Source organism: Dipodomys merriami, unplaced genomic scaffold, assembly GCF_024711535.1.
Source record: "Dipodomys merriami isolate MVZ:Mamm:240054 unplaced genomic scaffold, mDipMer1.0.p SCAF_19, whole genome shotgun sequence".
In the NCBI taxonomy this organism is placed as follows: domain Eukaryota; kingdom Metazoa; phylum Chordata; class Mammalia; order Rodentia; family Heteromyidae; genus Dipodomys; species Dipodomys merriami.
The window spans coordinates 33602835-33617850 of NW_027203270.1; the positions used below are offsets into that span (position 1 = coordinate 33602835).

Sequence of the window (15016 nt, forward strand, 5' to 3'; positions counted from 1 at the left end):
CTCATGGACACTCCTCCGTTCTGCAATCCCATTTTGACTTTCTCTCCAGTGGTTGCAGGACTGAGAACGTCACTTCTTGTCAGCAAAGATGGGCCATGCCTTCTTCTAACCGGTGCCTAGCCCCATACCCTGCACTTGAGCCACCCAGGCCTTCAGAACTTGGCTAGAGGAGTTCTCAAGTTATTTGGCCATTTCTTCTCTCTGCTAAAACGAGACAGGGGCTATTTGTACATAGCTCCGCCAATATATTCTTATTACCTCATTCTCCTGCCTGAGAGTAATTTCAACGAAAACTAAAGCAAAACGTTATTTTGATGGCACTTTCCCTGTCATCTGTTACACCATCTCTTTTTCCTCTGTAAAGTTAAAGAGTATTAAAAGGGTTGTTTGCTCACCATTCCGACTTCATCTGCCCCCACTTTTTTTCTTTTTAAAGAATAACAATCAAGCTTTCATTTCTCAAACCAATTAACAGCTGCTTTTACAACCCACCATTTTCTAAGTCCAGTGATCAATGCTAGTGCTCACCTCACATGCCCTGTGAGCAAAAAGTATGGTGGGCAATTTCTCTCAGACTCCATTGACTTGTTTGTCAGATCCCATACTCTGCTTGTCCTCTTATACTGTGCTTGGTTTTTCTTAGTTCTTTCTGTTGCGTTTCTTTCTTCATCTTTGGTGACTTATGAAGTCCTCTATATTTAGTCTTCCTTGCTTTTCATTTCTAAGCCCATATATTCCACTGCCTATCATTCCCTTCCCTCAAGTATGGAACTATTCCACCTGAAATCTTTCTCATAATTAACCGGTGCTATGTCTTTCCTCAATTTCCTCTCTTTATTACACGTGACACACCAAATTCTTAGAAATCCATGTTGGTTCCAACATCCAGGTGTGATCAACTCCAAAATGTCTCTTTTATGTGCCAAGTAATACTCTAGATCCAAGTTACCACCATCATACACCTGGAGACTTTCAGTAGCCATCTACCTGGTAATCTCATTTCTGCCCTTTCTCCCTTTTAGACTAGACTCAATAGGACAGTCATGTGAATTGCTTTAGAACACAAGTCAAATAATGTCATTCTTTCATCTCAAGGCCTTTGATCTTCCCTCTCCCAGTTAAGTCTAAATGAAAGCCGCAGTCCTTGTATTTTATAGTAGAAATAGGGGCTGTGTCACAATAACTGTTACTTGGGACACAGATTAGGCATTTAATTAATATAAAAATAAAGGGATAGGTATCCCCCAGAAACCTTTTACATTTTTGTGGTTAGCTACAATGGAACACAAAAGATAAATTTAGAGAAATTTTCATTAAATGAATATTAAGTATTACCAGAAATGAGATACACTATAGATGAATAGGTAAGTTAAAATATAAACCAGTACCCTAGGGATCCATGTAGATAATATATGACACATAAAATATAAGTGATTCTTACAAGTCAGACTGTGATATATGCTTGAGTTGAAGAACAGAGTTTCAATTAAGTTGGATAGAGTCGGATCTGAGCATTGAATTGATATTTAGAGTTCTGACCTTTAAACGAGACTTGGGCAGACCATAATATAAGGTCATCATTGATATAAAAGAAAGATACCACATAAGAAAATGAAAATAGGATAAATTTATTCCAAATACTACAGTAGTAGTGAGAAAACTAGGGTGATTGAGGGGTAATATGTTTAGTTCAAAATGGGGTACTGGACAAGTTTGTAGGGTACAGGCAGAGAAAATGGCACAGGCTTGGAAGAGCCAAGAGCAATTCATGTAGGATATTGAATATCGTCATTTCCAGAAATGTGTGCATTATGTTTTGTTCCAAGGGGAGTTATTGTAAGTCTTGAGGAAATGTTTTACTTGACTTATAGGCTTAGTTTGTTTAAACCTATTTTAATTTATTAAATAACTAATCAGTTCTCATTACTGTCTTAATTTGCTATTCATAAAAAATCACTGAGGGTGTTGGACAAAAAGACTAATTTTAGGGCCTATATCTAGATATGATCAATAGATCTGGCATTGTTCCCAGAGGTATCCATTTTTAACATAAGCCCACAGCTGAGTCTGGACCCATTGCATATGAAGATCCAGTGTGGTAAAAATACTGTTAGAGACATTAAGTTTATAATTCTTAATGTTAATCTTTGTATTTAGTTTGAAAAGCAAAAATTAAATTCTTGGTTTACTAATATGAAAAAATAATTCAAAGGTAAACAGTACTATTGGCATTAAATGCTTTCTTGACATATTGGTTTTCTAATTCTTATGAAGTCAAATGTAGCAAACTACGTATCTCTTTTATATTTTGTACTTAACAAAAATATCTGTGAGATTCATCTTTACTGAAAGTATTCTAGTTTATGGATAATTGTGCATTAAAATTTTAGGATTTATTTGTAGAGTATGGAATAATACTTTAATTTTTGTTTCCAAAGCCCACTAATTTCCCCAACAATTTGTCTAATATTCCTTCTTTCCTTCCTTCCTTCCTTCCTTCCTTCCTTCCTTCCTTCCTTCCTTCCTTCCTTCCTTCCTTCCTTCCTTCCTTCTTTCCTTCCTTCCTTCCTTCCTTCCTTCCTTCCTTCCTTCTTTCCTTCCTTCCTTCCTTCCTTCCTTCCTTCCTTCCTTCCTTCCTTCTTTCCTTCCTTCCTTTCTTCCTTCCTTCCTTCCTTCCTTCCTTCCTTCCTTCCTTCCTTCCTTCCTTCCTTCCTTTCTTTCTTCCTTTCTTTCTTTCTTCCTTTCTTCCTTTCTTTCTTGTCGGACATGGGGCCTGAACTCTGGGTGTGGGTACTGTTCCCTCATCTCTTCAGCTCAAGGCTAGCACTCTACCACCTGAGCCACAGCACCACCTCTGGCTTTCTCTTCTTATGTGGTGCTGAGGAATCAAACCCAGGGCCTCATGCATGCAAGGCAAGCACTGTACCACTGAGCCACCTTCCCAGCCCATACCATCCTTTCTTTTAAGTTTTTTCTCTCACTTTTTTCTTTAATTGAGATTAGGATTTTACATAAATTTCATATATTTCACAGTATTCTGGAATAGTGATACTTAGTTAGAGTCACAAACACAATTCAACTTTCCCAAGGCAAATTGTCATTATCATGGTCTATACTGTTTGTGAATTCTATGAGCTTTGACAATACAAGTTATTTTTTCCACATCAGGTGATACTTACATTTCTTTCCTTTTGCTTAATGTGGGCTGTTTCCACTTATTCTTTCCTCCTCCTGGCTTTCCTCTGTTGTGTGCATATATCTACCATATAAATGGTCTAGAACATGGCGTCATTTAGCAATGATATGACAAAATGGTGGCTGTTCTTTGTTTCTTGAATCCTGTTACTTTGCCATATCTTCTTGTATTTTGACTTTAACATCCACATATCAGTGATACCATGTGCCGTTTCTCTCTGTTCTTGGTTTACTTGGCTCAAAATAATCTGCTCTAGTTCCATCCATTTCCCTGCAAATGCCATTATTTTCTCCTTTCTAATGGCTGCATAATATTCCATTGTGTATAGCTACCACAATTTTTGGATCCACTCATCAGTAGTGAGGCATCTGGGTTGTTGCCAAATCTTGGCTATTGTGAACAATGCTGCAATGAACATGGAGGTGCATGTGTCTTTGTATACTGGTTCCTGTTGTTCAGGGTAGATGCCTAGGAGTGGTATGGCTGGGTCATAGGGGAGGGTCTATATTTAGTTTTCTGAGGTATCTCCAGACTATTTTCCAAAGTGTTTGTATTAGTATACATTCCCACCAGCAATGCAGTAGGGTTTCTCTTTCTCCGTATCCCCTCCAGCATTTGTCATTGGCTGACTTTAGGATGTGGGTCATTCTGATTGGGGTAAGGTGGTATCTCAGTATTGTTTATATTTGCATTTCCTTTATAGCCAAGGATGATGAACATTTCCTAGTGTGTTTCTTTGCCATTTTTCTTTTAAGTTTTAGCGAAGATTTATTTTATCTTAACAGGTTAAAGTAGGAAGAAGTAGAAAAAGAGAAAACAAATTTTTCTGTTCTTAGTTCAAGAAATGGGAATAAAGGGACTCTATACCATCCTTTCTTAATCTGTTAATGTTTTAAGTAGGCCTTATGAAGAGTTATATTGAATAAGCTCAAAATTACAACCTATTGTAATAGATGACTGGCTTTCCTTTTTAAGTTTAAAGCCCCAAATGTAGAAGAACAACACCATAGATATCAATGTACTCTTCTCTTAGATTCCTCACTCTTTCTATATATTTTGAAAGAACTGGGGTTTGACCTTAGGACTTCATACTTGATAGGCAAGTGTTCTACTCTGCTTAGTCCTAGTCCCTAATGAAAGAAGACTCTGACCTATTTTCTCTGGGATTTAAAACAGTATTTTCACAAATCTTGTCTCAATAACAAAGAAGCTGTGTCTTCAGGCAATTCGTATAAGTTGGTGTCATGGGAATAACATTAAAATTGGAATTGCAATCATAACTCGCATCCACATTTTATTTCTTCCATTCACTTTGACCGATACCCAAATCATAGGTCTGGCATCTATACTTCTTCCCTTATTTCTAATGTGGAGAATATGATATGCTAAAATGAGAGAATACTTTTACACATGAGAGAAACACATTTAGGTCAATATCTTTGTAGTAGTATATTCATTCACTGGCTAGATAAAATAAGGGTAGAAGGAAGGCTAAGAAGACAGGAAGATAAATGAGATTTACAGGTAATGCTTAGGTGGTATTAGGTAATAGGAAGGTTGTTAACATATATTAAAGTGCAAGTTAGTGAGTAAAATAAAATACAGTTAATGCTGGAGTGATCTAGACATTGGAATAGGCCCTTTTTTTCCCAGATAATGTTACTGATGATAAAGAACCAGTAAGCAATACACTAATTCGTGAATGCCACCTCTTATTCATGCTATGTTAAAATACAAGGTAGTATATGATTTTCAGCAGCCATTACTTGTACTGATACTGATAGTGAATGCCATAGGGGAGGCTGGCTAGCACTCTTTTTTTAAAATGCATTTTTACTGTTATTGTAAAGATGATGTACAGAGGGGCTGCTGTTACATAAAACAGATCGGAGTACATTTCTGTTTAATAATGTCACCCCTTCCCATGCTCTTTCAGTTTTTCCCTCCTGTCCCCATCCACAAGTTAGATAATTAATTTTCAACATAGTATCTATTGAGGACCACTGTGGCATCAGCTCGTGAAGTAGACACTGGTATTCAATGAGGAGGATGAGTCAGGATGATCATGAGTTTGAGACCAGCTTCATTATCACTCTGTAATACATAGCTTTTCAAAACAAAGTGTGGCCAGGAGTGGACTCAGCTTATCAATACTGGACAGTGAATGCAAGCTCTATCTCTAGTTTCTGGAAGGCAACGGTTGATGATAGCCATGATAAAAGTAAAGGTATTGCAAAGAAGATAAAGAAATGGGTCCCAGTTGAGAACCGGTCACAATGCTTATATGGTGACTGATTTGTGCACGGTGCTGAAGGAATGCACTCACTCCTTCAGTCACAAAGCCTTGATTAGCTAATAATCATTTCTCTTTTTATTGTCACTGACACTGGTCCAATTGGCAAAGAGTATTCATTAGCTAAATCTTTCTGTTATCCAGTGTTCTCTTGTTATGTTTGACTAATTATGGGATAGCAAATACCCAAATCAAAGTTTCATGGTTAATTGGTGGGTTAATGAGCCCACAGAAAGCACTATAATTAATTCCCCTTGCTGTAGTGACAAGACAGAGGGAACAGAATCTAGCATTTGCATTGGAGATGGTAGAAGTTTTAACACTAGCAGATAGATGACACCTCAGAGGAAGAAATACAATCCATACTCCGTTTGGGATTAGCATTTTCTTAGCAAAGTCAACAATTAAATAGTTGTCAAAATGTGGCTGTCAGAGGAGCAAAACTGAATTCATTTTTTCCCCCACAGACTTTCTTTTCAGAGGAGTTCTGTTATAATCAACGGCTCCAACAAATTTTCAATCACCTAGACTTTGAAAAACTTTATACCACCTTCTGTTCCTCCTTTCACAAATCAACAATAAAGAAGCAAAGGTGCTAGCTATTGAGAATCGCGTGCTATGCACTGTTCTCCTTAAGAAAGCATCATTAGTAGATTACAAGGATGAGAAAATTGATAAAGATTAAGTCATCTGCCTGAAGTTTCCCTCTTACATCAATTGGAATTTAACAGATATGAGTTACCATTATATGTGTGTACACAAGTGTGTATGTGTGTGTGCATAGATTAATTTATACTTCATATATGACAGGGCAACATGTTGAATTACAGTAATGGTATGCAATACAAATACAAAACTATACAATACAAAATACACAGTGAGAAATTCTCAAGGTCAAATACCCTGTGTCTCTAATGTAGATACTAAATATAGTTAAATAAATAAACAAATGCATATATATTTAATTAGAAGAAAACCTGACAGCTAGAAGAATCTACAAAAAATCTGAGAAACCAAGGTTGGCCCAGGAAAGCAATCAAAGTAATACAGTGGAGATCGTCCATTGGGTATCTGGACCAATGAGAATTCTTAGTACTTTGACTGCTGAATTCTCATTCCTTTTAAAAATCATCACTTAATCGTAAATGAAAACACAGACACAAAACCAATACATAACATGTTATGAAAAAGCATAATACCTTACAAACATTTCCAGAAACCACTCCAAAATTTCTCTCAATCCATGCCCTCTCAAATGTCATCATCATTTCTTTTTAAACCAATCATGAGCTTGAGCTCAGGGCCTAGGTGCTATCCCTGAACCTCTGTGTGCTCAAAGCTAGTGCTTTACCACTTGAGCCTCAGAGCCACTTCCAGTTTTTTTTCTGAGTAGTTTGTTGGAGATAAAGAGTCTCACGGGCTTCCTGCCCAGGCTATCTTTGAACCGCAATCCTCAGATTACAGATATGAGCAACTGGCACCTGGCAATTCACTTTAATATTAATTACATTCTTGCTCTTCTTTATAATTTTCATACAAATGGGCATCTCCAGACAGTGTGATTCTGGGTCTTATTTTTGAAAATGTATTATCTATCTAGTGTTTCAACTCTCACTTTCGTTTTCCATCCTCTTCTTATCCTTAAAAAATCTATTTGTTGCAGAAATGACCTGTTTTGTCTGAAGAATTTCCTCAGGTCTATATATTGTGGAAGAGATCCCCAAAGATCCACATGTCATTGTTCAATTTAACCTATATTTTAATTTCCCCCTGAAATAAGGAGGTCGGGTCTGGCCAGGGCCATATTGGCCACATAGTGGATTGTAAGGTCTGGCATCTTGTTTTCATGCTGGGGGAAGGAAACCCCCCCACCCATGGGCCTGCCCAGATCCCAGAGGCAGGGATGGGCACTTGGCTGATAGGTTACTGAACTTGTCAGTCCAGTGTCTGGGACTGGGAATTTCCCGTGGCCCTGCCTCTTGCTTGGACCCTATTTAAGCTGCACCAACACAGGCACCATTATGCCTTGTGATTGTGTCCTGTGTCCTGTCTCCTGGTACATCTCAGGTCACCATGGTGTCACATCAGCTCTCCATCAAGGTTGAATTGGTTTGTTGGTATTGTTTTTGTTCTTTCTTTCCTCTCTGGCCTGTATTCCTAACCATGTTAAGTGTTGTCAGGGGCTCCAGGCCTTTGCAGACTGGCTGCCTGCAGCCTGCTAACTGTATAACAAAGACTCCAAATATTCCATCTTTTAAAATGTGGCTTCTGGGATGATTCACCTTACAACCCCCCATGATAGCCCTGGTTCTCAACTTCGATTAGGATGATCCTGGTTTTCAATGATAAAACAGATGAGGAGAGTAAAATATTTAACAATCACCATTCATTTAACTAAATTACATATACTGGAGAGTGACAATAATACTATTGCTGTTATGAGTATAGTTAAATATTGTATATGTTCTCACTATTCTCTAAATTGATCAAAATGCGTTGTAACAAATTCTCATGTTAAATTGAAGTCCCTTTGTATACTACTAAACAATAATAAAAAAATTATTATTTTGTTATTACTGTGCCAGGTGCCAATGGCTCATGCCCTTAATCCTACTACCCAGGAGGCTGAAATCTGAACATAGTGGTTTGAAGCCAGCACAAGTAGGAAAGTCCATGAGACTTTTGTCTATAATTAACCATCAAAAAGCTGAAAGTGGAGCTGTGGCTCAATTAGTAGAGTGTTAGCCTTTAGCGGGGAAGAAAAAGCTCAAGGATGGCATCCAGGCCTTGACTTTAGGCCCCAGGATCAAAACACAAGTAGTGGGAGAGCACCCATGTGTGCACGCATGCACGCGTGCGCGCGCGCACACACACACACACACACACACACACACACACACACACGAAGAAAATATACTGCCTCCATGTTAACTAAGCATTTAGCCACTGCTTACTATTCTAGTGGGTTGATGCTGTCTATTGGCTGAAAGTCTCAGTTTTTCTTCTGACCATTTCACAGCAGCCTAAGTGATAGAAGGCAGATTCTCTTCCAACAAGAGATCAAAGAGAATGAATGCAAGCTGCAATATTTCTCCTGCCATAGCCTCATAAGTCACATGCCATCTTTTCCATAGGTGCTCTGTTGATTAGTCCTGTGTCATTGTACTAAAGTGTTTGGAAGGGTATAAATATAAAAATATAGAGACTATGGACTTTCTTGGAGGCTAATGGTCACAGTTTTAATATCTAAAATAACACTGAGATTCTTTTATATTATATATATTTTATTATATGTCTCTTATCTCCCTTATGAGCTTCCCTAATTTTGAATCACCTTAATGTGTGATCTCATATCTTTTTTTTTTTTTTGTCCATCATGGGGCTTGAACTCTGGGCCTTTGTGCTGTCCTCAGCTTGTCAGCTCAAGGCAAGTGCTCTACCACTTGAGCCACAGCACCACTTCTGGTTTTCTGGTGGTTAATTGGAGATAAGAGTTTCACAAACTTTCCTGCCTGGGCTGACTTCAAACCACAGTCCTCAGATCTCAGCCTACTTAGTAGCTAGGATTACAGGCATGAGCTACCAGGGCCCAGCAACTCATATTTATTTCTTAATGTCTAATTAATCTTTCAACATAAAAAGTTACTGTTTGGATCTGTTCCTCATGCAAGTCTTTCTGGTGCAGCCTGCCATTTGTAAATATGTTATGCTGTTTATTATTCTCTGTACTTTTATGACAATTGTTTATAACAGTTGATTTTGATATTCTTTTGATGTTCATTTTAAATGAAATTGGCTTTCCTAAACCCTCAGGAGATGTGGTTTGGAGTAGCTTGTAGTTTTACAGAGATTTCTTTCTGATAGTATTCAAAAATAAGCTGATTTGCTCTCTTTTTCTTGTTTTTTTCCCCTGAACATTTATGTGAATCTTATTACATTTATGGTGAATTTTTATTCCCAAAGTTTTTTCTCCTAAGGGTAAGTCTCTGACCTGAAGGACTTCCCAAAGGCTTTCTAGGGGATATCTTAAATATTCTCAGGGTATAGTACTCTCCAGCTTCTTCAGTATTTTTTGCATGATCGTTGATTAATCAACTATTAAAGTAGACAAAACCCTTCCAATATTGGATGTTGTCCTTAGATTGGTCCTCTCTGCTTTCTAGCATATCTCTGGTGCTTATTTAGCGATTCTGCCATCCTCAGATCAATTCTATGTCCTCTGGCCTCTTCTGCTCTCTCACACAAAGAAATAGTTGCTATATACATCAGATGGTTGTTGGTTCCTTGTCTTTACCCATTGCATTTTGTAACTCAGAGGGTTCCTGTCCACATAATTTTTTTTCTGTAAGTTTTTTGTATGTTTTGGGTTTTTCAATTTAATACCTCTGCTTTTACATTGGTGGTCAAAGATACTTAAAGCTAATCTGCCACCACTAACCATATCCCAAATCCCTCACATAATGCAAACCTAAGGGGAATTCTAATCTGACTAATACTTTCTCAATTGTTCTTGGACATTTGTGTTCTTTCTCTGCTGTTCTTGTACATTTGTGTTATTTCCTCAGTGTTTATAATTAACATAGGGATAAAGTATATGGCCCTTAATGCTCATCTATACCCCATACACTCATATTCACACTCACACCTGCACACACACACACACACACACACACACACACACACACACACACACACATACACACACACACACACAGAGATGCTTGAGTTATCATTAATTTGTATACCCTGTTCAAGGCCAAGATTTTAAATTTCTATTTTTGTTGATAGTGTATGACCTTGGATAGACATTTTAAAAGCTAAAAGACTAAAACCCAGATTTATGATCATTGATATGCCAGAAGGTGAAAGAGACAGAAAAGAAATTTGTTTTAAAAATATAAATGTGCATTTTGACATGCGACTGATTTGTATGTGTTTTATCTGAATGCCAGATGGATAAATGTTCAAGCCAATAGTGAGATGAAGCTTGATATATTTGCCATAGATTGCAGTTTTAGAGTCCAGAAACAGCTTAAGTACTACGACAAAAACAGATTTTGTTGAACTTTTTAATTTTAAAATCTTAGTGGTTGAATTTTGTAAATTTAGCTTCTTGACTATCTGTTTCTCAGCTGCTAGAGTATTATCATATTTTTCATGTCAGATTATGGTTTAGATAATCTGTTCTAATAGAACTCTTTATTTCATACAAAGCAACAGAGAAATGATCTTATAAATATGTTGGAAACAATCGGATGGTATGAGGAAACAAAGGAGGAGGTAACAATGCTTGATAAGAAATGTACTCACTATCTTGCTCATCTAATTGTAACCCATCTGTATGGTATTTTCACAATAAAAAAGGAACTCTTTATTTCATAGTTTTCTTATTTTTCTATACATCTGGACCAAAGGCAATTCAAAAGAAATATAGTTGCATGTGCTTTTGGAATCACTGATGCTCTGAGCACTTCATGGCAGCAAGTGTGATATTCCGCTTTGAATTCATTCTCATTAGATTTTAAGAATTAATTGACATTTAATAGAGTCTATGGAGAACTCAAATGGTACAATTCTTTAGAAAAACTAAGTCAAAGACTGACAATGAGTAATGGGTACTTGCAAGAGGAAGGGGTGGGGCCAAGGGGATAAGTGTAGAAGAACCAAGTAGGGAGGGGGAAATTAAGAGAATGCAGAGGAGAATACGCTACATATACCACAGAATTGAATAAAGGGGTAGGCCCAAGGGATGTGAAGATGTGGAAGGGATGACACAATTCAAGGTGCATTCTATATACAAACTGCTTTGTTAAATGGCAAAAAATCAATTCATAGACTAAAATTTAAGAAAAATAAGGGAAATGGTATGTTGGGAGGGGTTGGTGAGAATATTGAAAGGAATGACATTGATCGAAATATACTATATTTATAAACTGCTTTGTTGAATGGCAACTTCTTTGTACAACTACTTAAAGATAATAAAAATATTCAATAAAAAGAATTCCTAAATCTTTTCTTTAAAGATTTATGACTTTAATTCAAGTAAATAAATTTAAATGTCTATGTATAGTTGAGTTTTATAGCATTTAAGTATATATTGATTTAAAGTAGAATATATACTAACTTGCCTTATGTGTTCTTGATCATTCCAGTTAGAAGCTCTCTTTTTATCTTATGATTTGCTCTGTCTGCCATACTTCATTTCCACAGAAACACTTATTTCTGTGAGAAAGGATTCACAATAAACCCTGAAACAGGCCATATTATGCCTTGAGAATATTACCAGCAAGTAATAGACAATTCCAAGTAGAAAGTCAATTCTTGTAACATAATTTATAGCTATTATAATGGTACTAATAAAAAATACATCCTACAACTTTGGGTGATTACGTATACATGTTACTTTTAATATTTGAAATTAACTTGGTAGATTTAGTCTCTATGTTTATGTGCTCTTTTAATTTCCAGATTCTGTGACTGACAATCTAGAAATTGAATATATCATTTGTAGTAGCAAATTTTATATATGTGCACAAGCTATGCTGACATGGCCCTGTATAATTATCAAAATTAACTCCAAGAAATGGAAACAAGAGGTTTTTTCAATTGTACTGTGTTTTATTTTCCTTCACTTTCTTTTTTCTTTGGTTATTTCCTGTTGTCTCTATGTTGTTATTTCTGTACCCTTTGTCTTATATGTAAGTTTATCTCATTTAGGGAAGGAAAGGGGAAATCATAGAAATGGTGGGACATAGGGTGAGCCAATATAACAATGATACTAGACACCATATTGTCAATGAATGAATGAAGTCTGAGAAAATGAGGGAGGGAATAACACTGATCACAAAGAAATGTACTCATTACCTTACTCATGTAACTACAACCTCTCTGTACATCACCTTCACAATAACATTTAAATTTTAAAAACCCAAATATATAGAAATGTTTTATACTTTTTTTAAGCTTTTACACCAACTTTATTCTCAGAGCCAATCTGTGTGAGTTAACAAACCCCATATTGCCAATGATTGTAGAAATCACATTCTTTCTTACATGTACCAAAATCTCATACTCAACAATGAGTTTTGGGTTGTAAAAGAGTATTTACTGTTTGCACCTGTCTATAAGACTTTGTTACAAATTTAACAAAGACATGCACACAAATATGACCTGTTTTATACTTTTTTTAATGTGTGCTGATCCTGGGGCTTGAACTCAGGGTCTGAATATGGTTCTTCAGCTTTTGGCTTAGGGTTAGCACTCTACTTCTTGAGCCACAACTCCACTTCCAATGTTTTGGTGGTTAATCAGAGATGAGTCTCATAGACTTTCCTGCCGAGGCTGGTTTTGAATCCCAATTCTCAGATCTCAGTGTCCTGAATAGGTAGGATTATAGGCGTGATCCACAGATACCCAGTTCAACTTTACTCTTTTAAAAGAATATTAACATTCTTATTTGTAAATTAAAATACTGAGGAATAGAGATACAGGGATTATTTATATTTGGGGCTTTAAACAGAGATTTATTACTAACCAGTAAATACAGAAATTTAAAAAATGACAACTAACATATTGAATACCTAATATGTATCATACTACATCTTCAAGTATTCTTTTCATATAATTCCAACTTCAAAATAAAGGATCAGCTTATTTATTTATTTATTTATTTATTTATTTTTTGTTGGTCACAGGGCCTGAACTCTGGGCCTGGGTGCTATCCCTCAGCTCTTCAGCTCAAGGCTAGCACTCTACCACTTGAACCAAGCACCATTTCCAGCTTTTTCTGTTTATGTGGTGTTGAGGAATCAAACCCAAGGCCTCATGCATGCAAGACAAGCTCTCTACCACTGAGCCACCTTCTCAGCCCTCATCTTATTTATATTGAAGATAAAAATTTTATTTTAAAGATAAAAATTCTGAAGCTGAGCTTATTGCAAATAAGGGAAACCATGGGGCCTATGTTTCTTTGGGCTTGGCCCAGAGTTCAAGCCCCACTAATGACAAAAAAAAAAAAAAGAATCTACTTATTGTAGAAATACTTTCACATGCATGTGCACTGAAGAACTACTTACAGTAACCAAGCTATAGATACAGCCAGGATGTCCTACAATTGATGACTTGATCAAGAAAATATGGCATATAAAGTCAATGGAGTAGTATGTGGCTGCATAGAGGAACAAAATTATGTCACTTACAGGGAAAGAGATAATCACATTAAATAAAGCAAACCAGATTCAGACAAAGGATAGGTGTATTTCTCCTGTATGGATGTTAGGCCTAAAAAATAAAGCATATACATAAATATACACATTTACACAGACACACCTGTGCACACACGTGCATCTGTAATTCTGAGAATGTTTAAGGGATTAGAAAAAAAGAGAGAGGAAAGCAGAATGTTGAAGCTGATCAATCTCAATGCCTGTGGATGGCATAAGAAAGCTTATTGTAGGTTAAGGAGTTGAGAAAGCTAAGTCTGATGGATTCAAGTACCATTCATATATGATTGTGTCAAATACCATAGCATAATCATTTGAATAATTAACACACATTTTAAAAAATGACTATTAGAAAAGTAACATGGGGGTTGGGGTGGAGTGGGGAGGGAAGAGTTGGGGAGGTGGGGAGGGAAGGGATGGTAGGGGAAAAACGAAGGGGGAGGTAACAATGTTCGATAGGAAATGTACTCATTACCTTACTCATGTAACTGTAACCCCTCTGTACAGTATTTTTACAATAAAAAATATATTAAAAAAAAGAAAAGTAAAGCAGATCCTGTCCAAGATATGATGAGGGTGAAAGAGGTTCAACATATTTTTGTACATATGAGAAAATGGAACAATGAAGTACCCTGAGATGGGGTTAGGAAGAGGGGAAGGGATAATGAAGGATAATGATATTGTTAAAAGACATGACTTCCATCCAGGTCTTGGCAGAAACTGTAATTTTTATTTGCAGGTACCAATGTGTGACAGGTTGCCTGGCACAGATGAAGCAATGACTAAATGATTGTTAGAATATTATTTAATCATTCTTAAAAAGTATATCACATGCGAGAGACCAAAACAGATGACTCTCTTTTTCTAGGAGAATAAAAAACAATGACTGTTTTTGTGTCTGAAACAATGAGAATGACTTCAATTTAATTTCTCAAGACCCAGGGAGTAATTCTTTCTTCTTTGCCTATTTACATGTAGTACTTGTCTCTTAGTGAGTGGCCCATTTCCTTTTGACGTACACTTGGCCCTCCTTTACATTAATAAAGCAAGGAGGTTTTTTTTCCCCTCCCATTTAAATTATTTTCCACCCTAGTGTCATTCCGAAAATCTTGAAGCTTTCCATAATGAAGTAGCCATCTCCAGGTAAAGCGGAATGCATAGCAAGCTCATGCTGAAGAATCCTGCAAGTACCAAAGGAGACTCCGAGTCTCATGTGTTCTCCAATGCTTTTGAAATAAACAGCTGGCACAATTTGAATCAGAGCACAAGAGCAACAAAACAGAAGACTTATTTTAATGCACTTGA

General features: G+C 36.6%; 1 non-coding gene across 1 annotated transcript; it reads right to left on the reverse strand.

Moving 5' to 3' along the window:
* Positions 1 to 12527: 12527 nt before the first annotated feature.
* Positions 12528 to 12657, reverse strand: LOC138831190 (small nucleolar RNA SNORA40). The gene has a single exon (XR_011373141.1). It is a non-coding gene; the product is annotated as a small nucleolar RNA SNORA40 (small nucleolar RNA).
* Positions 12658 to 15016: the final 2359 nt, after the last annotated feature.